Raw genomic sequence first — 19,489 nt, 5'->3', positions numbered from 1 at the left:
GATGAGGACTGAGTATAATGACTATTACTCTTTGAAACGTGGCGGGAGTGCCATGTAGACCAAAGGGTAATACATTGTACTGATAAAGCCCCTCTGGTGTGATGAAAGCAGTTTTTTCTTTGGCAGCTTCCATCAAGGGTACCTGCCAGTACACTTTGGTGAGGTCAAGCACAGAAAAATACCAGGCTTGGCCTAACTTCCCAATAAGCTTATCCACTCGGGGAATGGGATATGCGTCAAACTTGGAAACCTCATTAAGTTTGCAGAAGTCGTTGCAGAATCATAATGTCCCCCCCGGCTTGGGTATTAAGACTATCAGACTGGCCGATTCACTGTTTGACTCCTCGATGACACCTAGCTGTAACATCAGCTGCACTTCTTCCGAGATGGCTTGTTTCCGCGACTCATGTACCCGGTATGGTTTCAATCGGTTTCTGGCTGATGCTCAGTGACAATGTCATGTCGGATGATAGAAGTGCGTCCAGGGAGTTCCGAAAACACATTTGTGTTTCTGCTGACAAACTCCCTGGCCTCCTGAGTCTGTTTAGAGGAAAGGTTGTCAGCAATCTTTACTGTGGCATTTGCTTCTCTCGTATCAGACCGCGGGACTGGAAACTCTACCCCCAGAAAACCCGGCCGGGGGCTGTTGTCCGTACTGGTCTTCCGATCTTTCCACGGTTTCAACAAGTTTACATGGTACACCTGCTCCAGCCTTCTCCACCCGGGTTGGTGTACCTTGTAGGTTACCTCCCCAACTTTTTAGAGCACTTCGTAGGGACCCTGCCACCTAGCCAGGAACTTACCGTCCACCGTCGGCACAAGAACCAAAACCCGATCTTCCGAACCCGAGCCTGGCGATTATAAACCCTACTCTGGGCTCGCTGGGCTGCCTTCATATGTTTCCTAACCAGCGGCAAAACTGTCTCCATCCGCTCTTGCATTTGAGTGACATAATCACACTTTTATGCTGTGTGGGTTGATCTTCCCACGCCTCTTTGGCCACGTCCAACAACCCCCTGGTCAGTCAGAATTTCATTAGGTAGGGAAAACATCTCCACTAACTCTTTGGCTATGAGTTTGGCCGAGGTATCGAGTGGCATAGTCCAGGACTACCACAATGTGTTGGTGCCCTCTAGCAGACTTCGGTACTGGGCCTATGAGATCCATAGCGATCACTTTAATGGAACCTCAATAATTGGGAGAGGGACCAGGGGACTATGGAGATGTGGCTGTGGGCTGGTTATCTGGCAGGTTGGGCAAGACTTGCAATACTCTTCCACCTCTCTGAACACACTGGGCCAGTAGAACCACTGTAGAATCCGGTCCTGCATTTTCTGCTGGCCCAAGTGTCCCCTAAGAACATGTTGGTGGGCTAACTCCTACATAAGCTTGCAATATGCCTTGGGCACCACTAACTGTTCAATAAGCTCACCCCGTAGTTGATTTACCTGATACAGCATCTCCTGTTGAACCACAAAACGGGGGAACATAGACTCGGCCCCCGGTTGTTGCGGCTCACTCTCAACTACTGACACATTTTCCCAGGCTCGAGATAGAGTTGGGTCCTGATTCTGTGCTGTACCAAAATTATCGCCGGAGACGTTGAGGTCTGCCAACTCCGGACCCAGCGGCAAGTCCTTCATGTCTCCCACCATCACACTTAGCGGGGTTGTTTCCTCCTCTTCCACCAAAGTTGCGGTCACACCTACCGCTGGCCCTTCAGTCTCAGTTTCCCAGGGTTATGCTCTCCCCCTGAGCCGGGCCACTGTGATAGGATTATCACTGTCTCATGTATTGGTAACTCTCCCCTGAGGCCACAGTGACGGGACACCGGGGAAGTCTCTCCCAATTATTAGTTCACACTGTAATTTTGTGGCGACGGCCACCTCATGAGTCCACCTGCCGGCCACCGTTGACAGAGAGACCAGGGCGGTGGGATAGTCCTTTAAGTCTCCACGAAAGCACACCACACCGACTTTTTCGGCCACAATACTTTGCAGGCCGCAATAGGGCAGCTCTTACCAGGGACACCAGGCTCCCTGAATCCAGCAGTGCCACCGCCAGAGTGTCCCCCACTTCCACCTGGCACAGGTGGCTATTGTCTATAGTCTTGGAGGTACCTGTGGCACAAAGCTTCCTGGCATACAATGAGTGACGGTAGCCATAGTTGGTATCCATGGGTTCAATCGGCCCTTATGTGTCCAGGGTCCTGACACCGCCAGCAGACCACATGAGCTGGATCCGCAGGGTGTACATCCCAGGCAGCCGCTGGGTCTGGGGTGGAGATTCCCGGGGTTTGTCGAGCACCCTCCCAAAAGAACCCCACTGTAGTTTTCTGGTGGCCTTGTAGAGCTCCACCAGTTCGACCATCTCTAAGGCATTACCAGGAGACACCTGGCCGATCCAGTGCTGGAGAGGGTACGTCAAAGCCCTTCAGAACACATCCGCCAACAGACGGTCCAGCATAGCAGTGGGAGTCAATACGTCAGGCTGCAGCCATATTTGCAACCGGTGTAGGAGGTCAAAATATTGTGGTCTGGCGGGTTCAGCTGGGTTAAATTCCCACTGATTTAACCACTGGGCCAGGATCAATACATTCACCCCAGTCTTGCCAGGATCTCACCTTTTATGGTTGGGTAGTCGGTCGCTTGACCGCTTGGCTGCTTTTATAAGCCTCACAAGGAACCTCGGTGACACGTACCGACCATCAATGATTGCCCCTTGTTACTTTCTACAGAACAAATAATTTCTACTGGTGTGATATACCAGATGCCCCCCCCCCCAAAAAAAAATGATTAAAGCAGGGGTGTTATATACTAATAATATTCTTTCTATATAGTGTATTTAGGTAGTGCAGCATTTGTTTGCGGTTTGCTGCGTTACCGCAGTTGCACAGAGTGACAAACACTATTGTAACAAATAATTTCTACTGGTGTGATATACCAGATTCCCCCCAAAAAAACTGATTAAAGCAGGGGTGTTATATACAAATAATATACTTCCTATATAGTGCATTTAGGTAGTGCAGCATTTGTTTGCGGTTTTGCTGTGTTACCGCAGCTACACAGAGTGACAAACGCTATTGGAACAAATAATTTCTACTGGTGTGATATACCAGTTGTCCCTCAAAAAAACTGATTGAGGCAGGGGTGCGATATACCTTCTTCCACAAGTACTGCTCTTCTATAGGGACTTTTGTCACAGTTTTTTTTTTAAAAAGACAGGCAGTGGAAAAGGCAGGCCAATTCTGCAGGGGTGGTAGGGGTCGGGTAGGTGCACTAGGCCAGAGCCTAAGTGGGAAGTTGCAGAAGGTGCGTGCGATTACGTCAAAGGACGCACCAGACTTGGTTGAGTGGCTCACTCAGCCTTCCACTTTTGCACCCTTCCCATCCTCTCTATCTGCACCCTCTTCACTCTCTGCTATGTGCACTCCCAAAGACACCACCACCATATCCCCTCCGCTCGAGTCAGAGGAATTATTTTCCCATCCATTACAAGACCATACCAATGCGCAGCCATTCTTGGCATCGGATCAGGAAGAGGAGGTAACAACGGTCACCAACCAGAAGTCTGATGACAGTACCCAAATCAGCCCAAGAAGGGTGGTCCCCGCTGTTGCTGCCTACTCCGAGATCTCTAATGTCAGTGGTGGTGAAGGTGACGAATCCGATGATGACGTGTTGATGGACGTCACGTGGGTGACCACAAGAGAGGAAGAGGAGGGGAGTTCAGAGGGAGAGATGAAGCAGCAGGTAGGGAGGAGAAGGAGGAGAAGCAGTCAGAACTTACAGTGGACAGAAGGGAAAAAGTAGACTGCTAAAGTATCTGGAACGAGCCATCCACCATGCACGGTCACATCTGGCGCTCCCAGGACGCCGGCACATGGGCTCCACAGTTTGGGCTTTTTTTACCATGTCCGCTGCTCACAATAGTGTTGCATTTGCAGCCTGTCCTGTCAATGCATAAGTCGCAGTAAGCCCAACAATCACCTAAGGATGACAGCCTTAACCCCTTAAGGACTTAGGGCGTACCAGTACGCCCTATTTCCCGAGTCCTTAAGGACTCAGGGCGTACCGGTACTTCCTAAGTTTAAATAGAGATTCCGGCGCCGCGGGGGTTAATCTGAACAGGAGGCCGGCTGAAATCATTCAGCCGGCATCCTGTCACAACGCCATGGGGGGTCATGTGACCCTCCCTCGTGTCGGCGATCGCAGAAAAACTGCAGGTCAATTCAGACCTGCGGTTTGCTGCGTTTTTTGCAGTCAGGGACCGCAGGGATCAGAAACTTTAGAGCGCCTAAAATAAAGATTTTGAACCCCCCTGCACGATTTTATGCTGGCAGGTGGTGCAGGTGGGGGTCGCAGGCGGTGGAGGCGTTGCGGGAGGCAGGCGGTGCGGCAGGCAGGATTGCGATCCTCCGCCCGCCTCCCCTTGAAAATTCGTTGGCGTCTAGTGGGTATACCAGGGTGTCAGCACATTGCTGACCCCCTGGTATAAACGGCTGACATCTGTGCAGATGTCAGCCGTTTAACCCTTTCCAAACCGCAGTCTGTAGGGACCGCTGTATGGAAAAGGTTAACTGTCATCGGTCAGGGAGCTCCTTCCCTCTCCCATCGGGGGGCTGCTGTGCCTTTGCAGCCCCCCGATAGAGAGGGAGAGAGCCCTCCAACAGCCCCCCGCAGCCCCGTGCTCACCCTTCCCCGTCTGCGAAGTTGTGGCAGACGGGGAAGGTTCCCATGGCAACAGGACGCCTTCTCAGGCGTCCTGCTGTCCATGGTGCTGAACAGATCTATGCTAAAAGCATAGATCTGTTCAGTGTAAGTAAAATACAGTACAGAACCCTATATAGGGTTCTGTACTGTATTATACAGACATCAGACCCACTGGATCTTCAAGAACCAAGTGGGTCTGGGTCAAAACAAATGTAAAAAAAAGTGAAAAAAGTTAAGAAAAAAAAAAAAAAAACATTTATCACTGAATAAAAATTAAAAAAATAAAATACACTGCACATATTAGGTATTGCCGCATCCGTACGACCTGATCTATAAAACGGTCATGTTACATTCCCCGCATGATGAACGCCATAAAAATAAAAAAAATAAAAACTATGAGAAAATTGAAGTTTTGCCCACCTTTCTTCCCAAAAAAGGTAATAAAAGTGATAAAAAAGTCGCATGTACGCCAAAATAGTACCAATCAAACCGTCATCTCATCCCGCAAAAAATCATACCCTACCCAAGATAATCGCCGAAAAACTGAAAAAACTATGGCTCTTAGACTATGGAAACACAAAAACATGATTTTTTTTGTTTTAAAAATGAAATCATTGTGTAAAACTTACATAAATTAAAATAAAGTATGCATATTAGGTATCTACTTAAGATAAATCGCCCAAAAACTTAAAAAACTATGGCTCTTAGACTTTGGAGACACTAAAACATTTTTGGGGTTTTAAAAATGAAGTCTTTGCATAAAACTTACATAAATAAAAAAAATTGTATACATATTAGGTATCACCGCGTCCGTGACAACCCGCTCTATAAAATTACCACATGCTCTAACCTGTCAGATGAATGTTGTAAATAACAAAACAAAAAAAGTGCAAAAAAAACTATTTCTTGTTACCTTGCCACACTAAAGGTATAATATAGAGCAACCGAAAATCATATGTACCCTAAACTAGTACCAACAAAACTGCCACCCTATCCCTAGTTTCTAAAATGGGGTCACTTTTTTGGAGTTTCTACTCTAGGGGTGCATCAGTCCAGCAAAATCTGCCTTCCAAAAACGTATGGTATTCCTTTCTTCTGCGCCCTGCTGTGTGCCCGCTCAGCGGTTTACGACCACATATGGGGTGTTTCTGTAAATTACAGAATTAGCTCCATAAATAATTATTTGTTTGGCTGTCAACCCTTGCTTTGTAACTGGAAAAAAAATTTAAAATGGAAAATCTGCCAAAAAAGTGAAATTTTAAAATTGTATCTCTATTTTCCATTAAATCTTGTGCAACACCTAAAGGGTTAACAAAGTTTGTAAAATCAGTTTTGAATACCTTGAGGGGTGTAGTTTCTAAAATGGGGTCACTTTTCTGGAGTTTCTACTCTAGGGGTGCATCAGGGGGGCTTCAAATGGGACATGGTGTCAAAAAACCAGTCCAGCTAAATCTGGCTTCCAAAAACCATACGGCGCACCTTTCACTCTACGCCCCGCTGTGCGGCCGTACAGTAGTTTACGGCCAGATAAGGGGTGTTTCTATAAACGGCAGAGTCAGGGCAATAAAAATACAGACTTGTTTGGCTGCTAACCCTTGCTTTGTTAGTGGAAAAAATTGGTTAAAATGGAAATTTAGGCAAAAAAAATGAAATTCTCAAATTTCATCCCCATTTGCCAATAACTCTTGTGCAACACCTAAAGGGTTAACAAAGTTTGTAAAATCAGTTTTGAATACCTTGAGGAATGTAGTTTATAGAATGGGGTCATTTTTGGGAGGTTTCTATTATGTAAGCCTCGCAAAGTGACTTCAGACCTGTAGTGGTCCCTAAAAATTGGGTTTTTGTAAATTTCTGAAAAATTTCAATATTTGCTTCTAAACTTCTAAGCCTTGTAACATCCCCAAAAAATAAAATATCATTCCCAAAATAATTCAAACATGAAGTAGACATATGGGGAATGTAAAGTCATCACAATTTTTGGGGGTATTACTATGTATCACAAAAGTAGAGAAACTGCAACTTTGAAATTTGCCAATTTTTCCAAATCTTTGGTAAATTAGGTATTTTTTTAATGAAAAAAAATAAATTTTTTGACTTCATTTTACCAGTGTCATGAAGTACAATATGTGACGAAAAAACAATCTCAGAATGGCCTGGATAAGTCAAAGTGTTTTAAAGTTATGAGCACTTAAAGTGACAACGGTCAGATTTGCAAAAAATGGCCAAGTCCTTAGGGTGAAATAGGGCTGAGTCCTTAAGGGGTTAAGAAGGCACCTGGCATCCCATCACCGAGCCCAGTGGGAGCAACACCGTCAAAACCCACAAAGCCACACTCCCGGCGCTCCAAGTCCTGCCTCTTCTCCTTCTCCTCACTCCTCCCATTTGTCCTTCACTCCACCTTCCACCGTGCTGTTGTCGCATTTATCTGGCAAATGGCGGGCTTCCATGGCTCAAATGTTCGAGAGTAAAAAGATGATGATGCCAGATAACCCTCTTGCCTAATGGCTGACCGCTAGCTTGTCAGAACTGCTAGCCCGCCAGCTACTGCCATATAAACTGGTGGACTCGGAGGCCTTTAGGAAATTTGTGGCCATTGGCACCCCACAATGGAAGGTACCCGGAAGGATATATTTCTCTCAGAAGGGCATCCGGGAGCTATATGCCCGCATTCAGTGGCAAGTGAATGTATCTGTGGTACACAGTGTCAGTGCCAAGATACATCTGACCACAGACACGTAGTCTAGCGAACACAGGCAGGGAAGGTACATAACTTTTACTGCCCACTGGGTGAACCTTCTGACGGCCGTCAAGCATGCAACCCGTGGCACCCGTGTGGATTTGGTGCTACCGCCACGGATTGCATGCATGCCTGCCTCTTCTTCTCCTCCTCCTCTTCCATCCTCCGTCTCCTCCTCGGCTGACTCCTACTTTTCCACTCCTACCACCTCTTCCGCTGTGCCCCCCAAGCTCCCCAGAACTTATTCGACATGCCAGGTGAGACATTGCCATGCTGAGCTGTGATAATTGTGCCTGGAAGCCAAGAGCCACACCAGTCCTGCATTCCTTTCAGCTTTGCGTTCACAGGCTGATCAGTGGCTAACCCCACTCAATTTGACAGTTGGTAAAGTGTTGTGTGACAATGGTGCCAATATGCTGAGCGTGCTGAAAAAGGGCAAAATGACACACGCCATGGCACATGTCCTAAACTTAGTCGTGCAGCGATTCGTTACCAAATACCCGGGATTCCATGACGTCCCGCGGCAGGCCAGGAAAATCTCTGGCCATTTTAGGCGATCTTAAACGGCCATGGCTCGCCATGATGTTCAGCGGTGACACCACCTGCCCGTCAGATGTCCGATTTGTGACTGCACGACACACTGGAACTCCACCTTGTATATGCTACAAGGGCTGCTCCAGCATAAACGTGCAGTTAACGACTACTTGTATGAACTCTGCGGCAGGACAGGTTCTGGGGAGCTTGTTTTTTTACCATGCCAATCCGAAAGGATGTTCAGCGCAGCAGGATGGTTCGTGCCCGATAAGAGCTCTCACCTCGCTCACGACAGTGATGACTACCTTACATTTCTAAAAATGAATGAGGTATGGATCTCGGAGGAATTCAAACACATTTGATGACCATGTTTAATTGAATTTCCTCATGACAGCCCACAAATATCCCCCACCACCCAGAACAAAAAATGGTCCCTGTCTTAGGTAAATACAGCGGCATAAAAGGCCATTTCTGTTTGTTGAATGCCTAATGTTTTTTGTTTTTTTTCAAGAGGGGGGATTTCGTTAGCCATGTTTTTAGTCAGTTCATGTAGGTGTGTGCAAACAAACATACTGCCCCACCATGTTGCACGTACCCTTGATGTTCACGATCCAATTGGATATCTGCTCTATCAACTTTCGATGTTCTTTTCTGCGCCTACAATGTTGATCACGGTTATCGGCGAATCAGGGTTCCACACAGGGAAGGAGTGTGAGAAAGGGATACCACATCCAAGGCAGGTCAATGGCTGCAATGTGATCGAGCAGAAATGTGGGACAAGTTGTTAAAATTTTAGCAAAGCTGCCGCTTTTTTGACTCTAGATATCTTCTGCCTGATCGCACGTCACCGTGATGTCAATGATCCATTTGGATATCTTCTCTATCAACTTTTGATTTTCTTTTCTGTGCCTACCATGGTGATCACTGTTATCGGTGAATCAGGGTTCCACGCTGGAGAGAGAGCGTGAGAAAGAGAGACCACATCCAAGGGAGATAAATGGATGACATTTAATTTTGATTGAGCGGAAATATGGGAAAAGTTATCAAAGCAGAAGGATCGAAGGAAAAGGCCAATTAAAGATGAAATTTTGAAATTTAAGTCCCTGTCACCTATGCAGAGTAAGTGTTTTTCATCGCCAGAAAAGGGTTAATGTCACCCACCAATGGAACAGATTATTTTTAAAAATGTAGGTCCCTGTCACCTAGTCAGAGCAGGGGTTTATTCACTTCAAAAATTGTAAAATGTCAACCCAAGAATGTAACAGAAATATTTGTGAAATTTATTAACCTGTCTACTAGGTAGAGCAGGGGTCTATCATAGCCAAAAATTGTTGTATGTCACCCGAAAATGTAAAAGAAAAGTTAGTGAAATCTATAAAGCTGTCAACTAGGTATAGCAGGGGTGTATCACAGCCGAAAATTGGTGAATTTCACCTGAAAATGTAACAGACAAATTAGTGATTTTTTTTTACCTGTCTACTAGGTATAGAAGTGGTATATCACACCCAAAAATTGGCGAATTTCACACAAAAATGTAACAGACAAATTTGTGATTTTTTTTTTCTTGTCTACTAGGTATAGGAGTGTTATATCACACCCAAAAATTGGTGAATTTCACCCGAAAAAGTAACAGACTGATGGCGTATAAGTAACTCCATTTTGTTTTATTCAGCAACGTGTTTTAGGATTGCATCATGCCAGTGCACTATTCTAAGATTTCCATTCTGCCTTCCCCCCTCTGTAGATATGGGAGATCAGTGTAAAAGGCCCATACACACATTTGTTTAAACAGCCTTACTTCACAAGGTCATTCTCATGTTTATACCTGAATGCTTAACTGCTGTTACTATGTACCATCTATTTCTGTAAATGCAGAGCTCATGTGTATTTAGGCCATACGATAAGGCAAATGCTAACATATGATTGGATGTAGTAGGGTGTCAATCCTACCCTATATTAAGTGTTGGCAAGCAATTTGAATAAATAGAATGGATCAGAACAAGACACCTTTTTAGTCTCCACTCATTCATTCTCCTGGTACCAGATAAGAATTAATTCAAGCTGATCACTGAAATCTTGTGTCAGGGACACGTTTAGGCAACGTTCCATATTGCCTTAAACAGACAAATTAGTGAATTTTTTTACCTGTCTTCTAGCTATAGCAGTGGTATATCACACCAAAAAATTGCTGAATTTCACCCTAAAATGTAACAGGCAAATTAGTGATTTTTTTTTTAACCTTTCTACTAGGTATAGCAGTGATATTTCACACCCAAAAATTGGTGAATTTCACCCGAAAATGTGACAGACCAATTAGTCAAATGAAATAAAATAAAATACGTACAAAAAAAAAACAATAAAACTATGATTTATGAGGTGAAGGTCCATATGGACTAGGAGTTTGAGGAGGCGGTGGATGAAGCGGTGTAGGTGGAAGCGGCGATGGAGGACGAGGTAGCCAACACTGGTTTTTGATTTATATTATTATTTTTTTTATTTTGTTAGGGTACAACCCAAAAGAGTGGGAAATATAAAAAATTCGACAATGAACAATTGCGCTGTAGTATAATAATGGCTGGGTAATGCCGGTATACATGTCTATTCTGCACAAGGTACGGAGTAGTCCTGTGGGATACATGCCTGGTTCATTTTAATGAACGTGAGCTTGTCCACATTGGCTCTGGACAGGCGGCTGCGCTTGTCTGTGATGACGCCCCCTGCCATGCTAAACACACTTTCACATAATACACTGGCTGCAGGGCAGGACAGCACCTCCAAGGCGTAAAGGGCAAGCTCAGACCATGTGCCCAATTTGGAGACCCAGAAGTTGAAGGGGGCAGACCCGTCATTCAGTACATGTAGGCGTGTGCACACATACTGCTCCACCATGTTGATGAAATGCTGCCTCCTGCTAAGATGTTCCATAACAGCTGGTGGTGCTGGTTGTTGTGGCGTGCTGACAAAGCTTTTCCACATTTCGGCCACGCTAACCCTACCTTCTGAGGTGCTGGCGGTGCCCCAGCTGCATTGGTGACCTCTTCCTCCTCCTCTGCCTTCACCTTGTGCTTCCACTGTGCCCCCGCTGTCAGGTGGGAATGCCACCAGCAGCACGTCTACCAGAGTGCGCTTGAACTCGCGCATCTTACGATCACGCTCCAGTGAGGGAATTAAGGATGGTACGTTGTCCTTGTAACGGGGATCCAGCGGCGTGGCCACCCAGTAATCAGCACAAGTTAGAATGTGGGCAACTCGGCGGTCATTGCGGAGACACTGCAGCATGTATTCGCTCATGTGTGCCAGGCTGCCCAGAGGCAACAAAAATCTGTCCTTTGTGGGAGGTGTATCGTCTGTGTCCTCTATATCCCCCCAGCCTCGCACCAGTGATGGCCATGAGCTTGTCTGGGTGACACCCTGCTGTGAACATGGTTCCTCCATCTCCTTCTCCTCATCCTCCACCTCGTTATCCTCCAGAACTGTGCCCTGGCTGAACAATTGTGTACCTGGCATTTGTGGGTGCAGGAACCCACCCTTGGAGCCACTTGTGAATGACTGACCATTAACCCTATGAAATGATCCCTCTTCCTCATCCTGTGCCACATCCTCTTCCATTATCGCCAGAAGCGTTTTTTGAAGGAGGCATAGAAGTGGAATATGGTGTTGGTGGAGTACTCGAAACAGTGCAACAAGGAACACAGGTCTCGCATGGAGGCCTAGTCATTGGTGGAGAAGTGGTGCTGTTCCGCAGAGCGACTCACCCGTGCATGCTGCAGCAGAAACTCCACTATCACCTACTGCTGCTCGCACATTCTGGCCAGCAAGTGCAAGGTGAAGTTCCACCTTGTGGGCATGTCGCATATGAGGCGGTGAGTGGGAAGGCCAAAGTTACGCTTCAGCGCTTACAGGCGGGCAGCAGCAGAGTGAGAAAGCCGAAAGCGCGCACAGATGGCCCACACTTTATGCAGCAGCTCTGACATATCGGGGTAATTTTTAAGGAATCTCTGCACCACTAAATTCAGCACATGCGCCAGGCAAGGGATGTGCGTCAAACCGGTTAGTCCCAGAGCTGCTACGAGATTTCGCCCATTATCGCACACCACCAGGTCGGGCTTGAGGCTCACTGGCACCAACCATCGGTGTGTAGCTCAAGGCATGTCCACAGCTCCTGCGAAGTGTGGGGTTTGTCCCCCAAACAGATAAGTTTTAAAACTGCCTGCTGTCGTTTACCACTGGCTGTGCTGAGGTTGGTGAAGAAGGTGTTACGCTGACCGGATGAGGAGCCGGTAGAGGATGAGGAAGCGGAGTAGGAGGAGGAAGCAACAGGAGGCAAACTGAAGTGCCCTGCAATCCTCGGTGGTGGAAGGACATGCGGCAAACGGCTATCCGCCTCAGGCCCAGACGCCACTGCATTTACCCAGTGTGCTGTTATGGAGATATAACGTCCCTGACCGTGCTTACTGGTCCACATATCCGTAAAGAGGTGCACCTTGCCACAAATGGCGTTGCGCATTGCACACCTGATTTAGTCCTCCACTTGGTTGTGCAGTGAAGGGATGGCACGCCTGAAAAATAGTGGCGGCTGGGCACAACGTACTGTGGGACAGCCACCGCCATAAGGCTGTTAAAACTCTCCATCTACACCAGACAGAATGCCAGCATTTCAAAGGCCAGTCATTGCTGAAATGCTGACATTCAGGGTCAGGGATCGTGGCTGGGTAGGGGGTACTTCCTCTTCCGCTCCAGTGTTTGGGAGATTAAGAGCTGAAAGGGTACTCCCCCCAGTACACTATCCAGCCAGCTATATCAGGGCTTTCTATTTCATTTCCACTATTGACGATCTTGATTAAAACCAAACCGGATGTAGTACCCTTGACCTTTGCACTCCATGTGTGTTTCACTTACTGGAAGTGGACGGCAACATGTCTATTTTGAAGATCATAGAAACTTTATTTTCGATATTATTGACCATAACCTTAACCTGTATTTAATATACATAGAAGGAGGAGGTAGCGTAATCTAAGACTTAGCGTTTAATAGATATATAGTTAAAAAAGACGGACATAACACAAAATACCGAAATGATGTGCACACCAACAACGTGTCACAAACAACAATGTACAAAGTTACCATAGGAAACCACATTTATATGGTAAAACCAATGTGAAACAAGGTAACACCCTACTCAAAATCAGGTATACGTTCCACGGAGAGATATATATAAACTGGAACAGTCTTACCGGTCGGTGACGGTCATCTGGGTATGGTCGCGAAGTCCCAGAAGACAGTGTTACCTGAGGAACAGGGTCCCGGATGAGGCGAACTGTCCCTAGAAAGCCCTACCAGGCCTATAGAGCCCTATGACCTGGTCAGGGGCCGCACGTAAGGGAACAAAAAGTTTCAAAGTCCCAGGACAACCCTAACTACGGGTATACAGTGACAGAATCACTGCAGTGCGTAAAATCCCTACGCGTTTCGTCTAGAGGTTAAAGCCCCAGACTCATCAGGGGATAAGGGGCTAGCATGTAAAGGAGTGTGTCCTTATTAGAACATAGACATAGACATAGAATGTGTCGGCAGATAAGAACCATTTGGCCCATCTAGTCTGCCCAATATATCTGAATCCTATGAATAGCCCCGGCCCTATCTTATATGAAGGATGGCCTTATGCCTATCCCATGCATGCTTAAACTCCTTCACTGTATTTGCAGCTACCACTTCTGCAGGAAGGCTATTCCATGCATCCACTACCCTCTCAGTAAAGTAATACTTCCTTATATTACTTTTAAACCTTTGCCCCTCTAATTTAAAACTGTGTCCTCTTGTGGTAGTTTTTCTTCTTTTAATTTTATTTTTTTTCTTCTTTTAATTTCTTCTTTTAATTATTAACTGCTGTCACAAACAGACAGTCTATCAACAATAAGCTAGAGTACAGGGGAGGAGACTTGGTCGGAGCCACTGAATAGCGAGTCGCTAGTGAGATTCAGGCCCTATTCCCTAATGATAGGGGTCCCTCTGTCCTAGTAGCTGTGGGTAAGGGGTAGCGTATAGCAACTCCCTGTGCGCGTGTGGCGGCAACCGGCTTGTATCGCCGTCCACGATTTAAATGTGCGTCCTAAAGCGCGCGGGCCCCGCCCCCCGGGGGCGTGGAATATGTTAAACTGATGATCGCGTCACCAACCTACATAGAGAGGGCGTGTGTGGGGGCACGGCTAACGCTGACGTGCCGGTGATGCCTTATTAGGTAAGGCCAAACGGCGCGTCACTGAAAGGGGCGGTTACTCCAAAGGGAGTGTGCGCATCCCTCGGGCATTAGAGGAGACTTAGAGAGGCGAGTATCGCTTACAGGCGGCGACAAACCTTTTTGAATGAAGAGGATGGAAGTGTGGTCGGTGCAACACAAGTATATAAATATATAGATAGAAACGCTGATGATGTTGCCAAAATGAACAGCCACAAAAACGCACATACAATACAATAAGCCTAGAAGGTATTATTAATTCACCGGCTAATAAGTATGGAGTACGGTAACTACACATAAGTAAGGGTGGAAACCATGACCCAATCCTGCGCTGAATACATGGCCGAGAACTAGAGGATGTAACAGTTAAATGAAACAACCGAAACTCAATTGTTCATTGAGTCCGTTGGGACTGGGAGTATTCAATTTATATATCCACCATGTTTCTCTCTGGAGGATACGTCTATCCCAGTCCCCTCCTCTAGGGCGTCTGGTGATTGCTTCGATGCCCTTGAATTTTAAGACACTTCTCAGACCTTGGTGGCACTCGTTGACATGTCTTGCTACTGATGTGTCCCTTTTATTTCGGACATCATTTAGGTGTTCCCCAATACGGCGGCGAAACTCTTTTTGTTTTACCGACGTATTGGGTACCACAATCACAAGTGATTAAGTATACCAGTCCTGATGTGCGGCAGTTGATGAAGCCATTTATATGATGGTTATACCCGCTGTTACGATTGGTAAAAGACTTGCCAGTTTGTACAAAATTGCAGAAACTGCAGCTGCCGCACCTAAAGCAGCCCTTCACAGGACCACCCAGCCAGGTCTTGTGGCTGGATGCTCCGGCGAAGTGGCTATGCACCAAACGGTCTCTCAAATTCCTGCCCCTCCGATACGTGATGGAGGGGTAGGGTTTGAGGACGTCGCCTAAGTCTGGGTCCATGAGAAGGGTATCCCAATGTTTGGCAATGATACTGCGGACTTGGCCCGCTGCTGTATCAAATGTGCCAATCACACGCATAATGTTGGTAGTCTCACCCTTTGGGTGGCCGGTGGCATGGAGCAAATCTGTACGTTCTTTGGCTAAAGCTTTCTGGAAGGCTGTGGGCAGAACCTTGTCTGGGTAGCCCCGTTCGCGGAACCTTCTGCGTAGGTCAACTGCCTGATTAATGAATTCTGCGTCACTAGAGCAATTACGTCTAAGACGCAAGTATTGCCCTGTGGGGATGCCCCTTTTCAGGGGACCTGGATGGTTACTCTCCCACTTTAACAAGGAATTGGTAGATGTCGGTTTACGATATATACAGTTCTCAATTTGTCCAGATGAGCCCTTATGAATCAAGATGTCTAGGAATGGTAGGCGATCCTTCTCAATAACTGATGTGAATCGCAAATTAATCTGGTTGTTGTTAAGACAGGCTACGAATTCCTTAAATGACCGTTCTGGCCCGCTCCAGATGACAAAAATGTCATCTATGAAGCGTGACCACATTACTACATCGGTGAGGCCAGTCATCGGGGGATCACCGAATACCATGGTTTCTTCCCACCAGCCCAGGAGCAGGTTAGCGTACGACGGCGCACAAGAACTGCCCATCGCAGTGCCCCTGAGCTGGTGGAAGTACGTGCCATTAAACAGAAAGCAGTTCCGTGTCAGTACGAACTGGAGAAGTTCAATGATGAACTCATTATGGCTCAAAAACTGTTGGCCCCTTGCCCTCAGAAAGTGATTGATAGCCAAGATGCCTGCCTCGTGGGGTATTGAGGAATACAAGGCCTCTACATCAATTGATGCGAGGAACCAGTTATCCTCAATCGAAATACCCTCAAGTTTGGTCAAAAGGTCACCCGTATCCCTGATGTATAAGGGGAGACTTTCAACAAATGGTCTTAGTAATTGATCAATATAGATGCCACAATTCTGTGACAGACTGCCTACCCCAGATACTATGGGGCGCCCCTTCAAGGGTGACACCCCTTTATGAATCTTGGGAAGGCAGTAAAATGTGGCCATCACTGGATGTGGGGGATACAAAAAATCAAATTCATTCTGACTAATGAGATGGTTAAATTTCGCTTTCAACAGAATCTCGCAAAGCTCTGATTTATATTGTCCAGTGGGATCCGTGGAAATGGTTTCATAGTTAGCCCTATCTTTCAAGATGGTGAGACACATAGAGCGGTATGTGGAGGTGTCCATCACTACCACGTTACCTCCCTTATCGGATGGCTTGATAGTGATGGACGTCTCCTTTTCAAGGTCACCAATAGCCCGCCTCTCCTCGCGACTACAATTGTGTCTAAAAGGAGACGGTTCAAGCGTTGTTAGGTCAGTGATCGTATGTCTAAGAAATACATCTATGCAGGAAACGTCCCCCTGCGGTGGCATTCTGTAGCTTTTGTTTCTTAAATCTGTGAAGGGACCAAGTCCTTTATTGGATAATGGTTCAGAATCAAGGTTATAGAAGATTTTGACGTGCTGCAAGATCTCCGCCGGTATGCCCAGTTCTCGGCTTTCCTTTTTTTGTTGGATCTTAAAGTGCTTATGCCATCTTAATCTGCGCGCAAACAGGTGGAGATCTTTGATCCAATTGAATGTATCGAAATTGGAGGTGGGGACAAATGATAGTCCACGGCCGAGTACTGAAATTTCGGCAGAGGAAAGGGGTCTAGATGAAAGATTAATCACCTGATTATTCGTGACTGAAGTTATTACACTGTTGGCCCCTGTATATTCCGATTTCGGAGGGGATAGTGGGATCCCTGTTCTAAAAAACCTTGTTGGTTAGATTGGTTTCGCGTATAGCGTCCACCTCTCCCACGGGATCTATAGCCACCTCTCCCTCTGCCCCTGTGGTTCCCTTGTTTCTCTCTATCACTATCTGATGCTTCTGTCTCTGTTGAGGATAAATCGGAACCTCTATCTCTTTTGGGGTCGGAGTTATCTAAAAATAAGTATGCCCTATTGTCCTTAAAGTCCTGGAGGTCTCTTGCAAATTGTCGATGTTTGCGTTCCTTAAGATGGAACTGATATCGCTCAACAGTATTCTGCAATTGCGTCTCTTTTTCAATAAATTCTTGTTCGTTGGAGAATTTTTTAGTTACTTCAATTTGATCCTGAAGTTTTTTGTCTATCGATTCTAATGTGGTTTTCTCCTCATCGAGTAAAAGCTGCATGAGCCGCAAGGAGCTATTAGTTGCCTCCCTTTCCCATTTTTTCATGAGTCCTGGGCTCCTGCAGCGTTTAGCCGGTATGAGGGTGATTCGTAGACCTCTCGGTACTATGCCCTGCTTAATGTAATACTCAAGGCCTTGAATCTCAAACCAGGATGAGATCTGTTCTTTATACAGTTTGGTTAGTTCATTGAATGCCCCTATGAACGTAGGGGTATACTTCTTTTGTGTAAATGTGCGTTCCGAAAAAACTTCGAAGCCTGTCTTAACAACAACCAGATTAATTTGCGATTCACATCAGTTATTGAGAAGGATCGCCTACCATTCCTAGACATCTTGATTCATAAGGGCTCATCTGGACAAATTGAGACCTGTATATATCGTAAACCGACATCTACCAATTCCTTGTTAAAGTGGGAGAGTAACCATCCAGGTCCCCTGAAAAGGGGCATCCCCACAGGGCAATACTTGCGTCTTAGACGTAATTGCTCTAGTGACGCAGAATTCATTAATCAGGCAGTTGACCTACGCAGAAGGTTCCGCGAACGGGGCTACCCAGACAAGGTTCTGCCCACAGCCTTCCAGAAAGCTTTAGCCAAAGAACGTACAGATTTGCTCCATGCCACCGGCCACCCAAAGGGTGAGACTACCAACATTATGCGTGTGATTGGCACATTTGATACAGCAGCGGGCCAAGTCCGCAGTATCATTGCCAAACATTGGGATACCCTTCTCATGGACCCAGACTTAGGCGACGTCCTCAAACCCTACCCCTCCATCACGTATCGGAGGGGCAGGAATTTGAGAGACCGTTTGGTGCATAGCCACTTCGCCGGAGCATCCAGCCACAAGACCTGGCTGGGTGGTCCTGTGAAGGGCTGCTTTAGGTGCGGCAGCTGCAGTTTCTGCAATTTTGTACAAACTGGCAAGTCTTTTACCAATCGTAACAGCGGGTATAACCATCATATAAATGGCTTCATCAACTGCCGCACATCAGGACTGGTATACTTAATCACTTGTGATTGTGGTACCCAATACGTCGGTAAAACAAAAAGAGAGTTTCGCCGCCGTATTGGGGAACACCTAAATGATGTCCGAAATAAAAGGGACACATCAGTAGCAAGACATGTCAACGAGTGCCACCAAGGTCTGAGAAGTGTCTTAAAATTCAAGGGCATCGAAGCAATCACCAGACGCCCTAGAGGAGGGGACTGGGATAGACGTATCCTCCAGAGAGAAACATGGTGGATATATAAATTGAATACTCCCAGTCCCAACGGACTCAATGAACAATTGAGTTTCGGTTGTTTCATTTAACTGTTACATCCTCTAGTTCTCGGCCATGTATTCAGCGCAGGATTGGGTCATGGTTTCCACCCTTACTTATGTGTAGTTACCGTACTCCATACTTATTAGCCGGTGAATTAATAATACCTTCTAGGCTTATTGTATTGTATGTGCGTTTTTGTGGCTGTTCATTTTGGCAACATCATCAGCGTTTCTATCTATATATTTATATACTTGTGTTGCACCGACCACACTTCCATCCTCTTCATTCAAAAAGGTTTGTCGCCGCCTGTAAGCGATACTCGCCTCTCTAAGTCTCCTCTAATGCCCGAGGGATGCGCACACTCCCTTTGGAGTAACCGCCCCTTTCAGTGACGCGCCGTTTGGCCTTACCTAATAAGGCATCACCGGCACGTCAGCGTTAGCCGTGCCCCCACACACGCCCTCTCTATGTAGGTTGGTGACGCGATCATCAGTTTAACATATTCCACGCCCCCGGGGGGCGGGGCCCGCGCGCTTTAGGACGCACATTTAAATCGTGGACGGCGATACAAGCCGGTTGCCGCCACACGCGCACAGGGAGTTGCTATACGCTACCCCTTACCCACAGCTACTAGGACAGAGGGACCCCTATCATTAGGGAATAGGGCCTGAATCTCACTAGCGACTCACTATTCAGTGGCTCCGACCAAGTCTCCTCCCCTGTACTCTAGCTTATTGTTGATAGACTGTCTGTTTGTGACAGCAGTTAATAAGGACACACTCCTTTACATGCTAGCCCCTTATCCCCTGATGAGTCTGGGGCTT

The sequence above is a fragment of the Bufo gargarizans genome, chromosome 2 (genome assembly GCF_014858855.1).
Source record: "Bufo gargarizans isolate SCDJY-AF-19 chromosome 2, ASM1485885v1, whole genome shotgun sequence".
Lineage (NCBI taxonomy): Eukaryota > Metazoa > Chordata > Amphibia > Anura > Bufonidae > Bufo > Bufo gargarizans.
The sequence above is the reverse complement of the archived record's forward strand: the minus strand, read 5'-3'. Positions refer to the sequence as shown.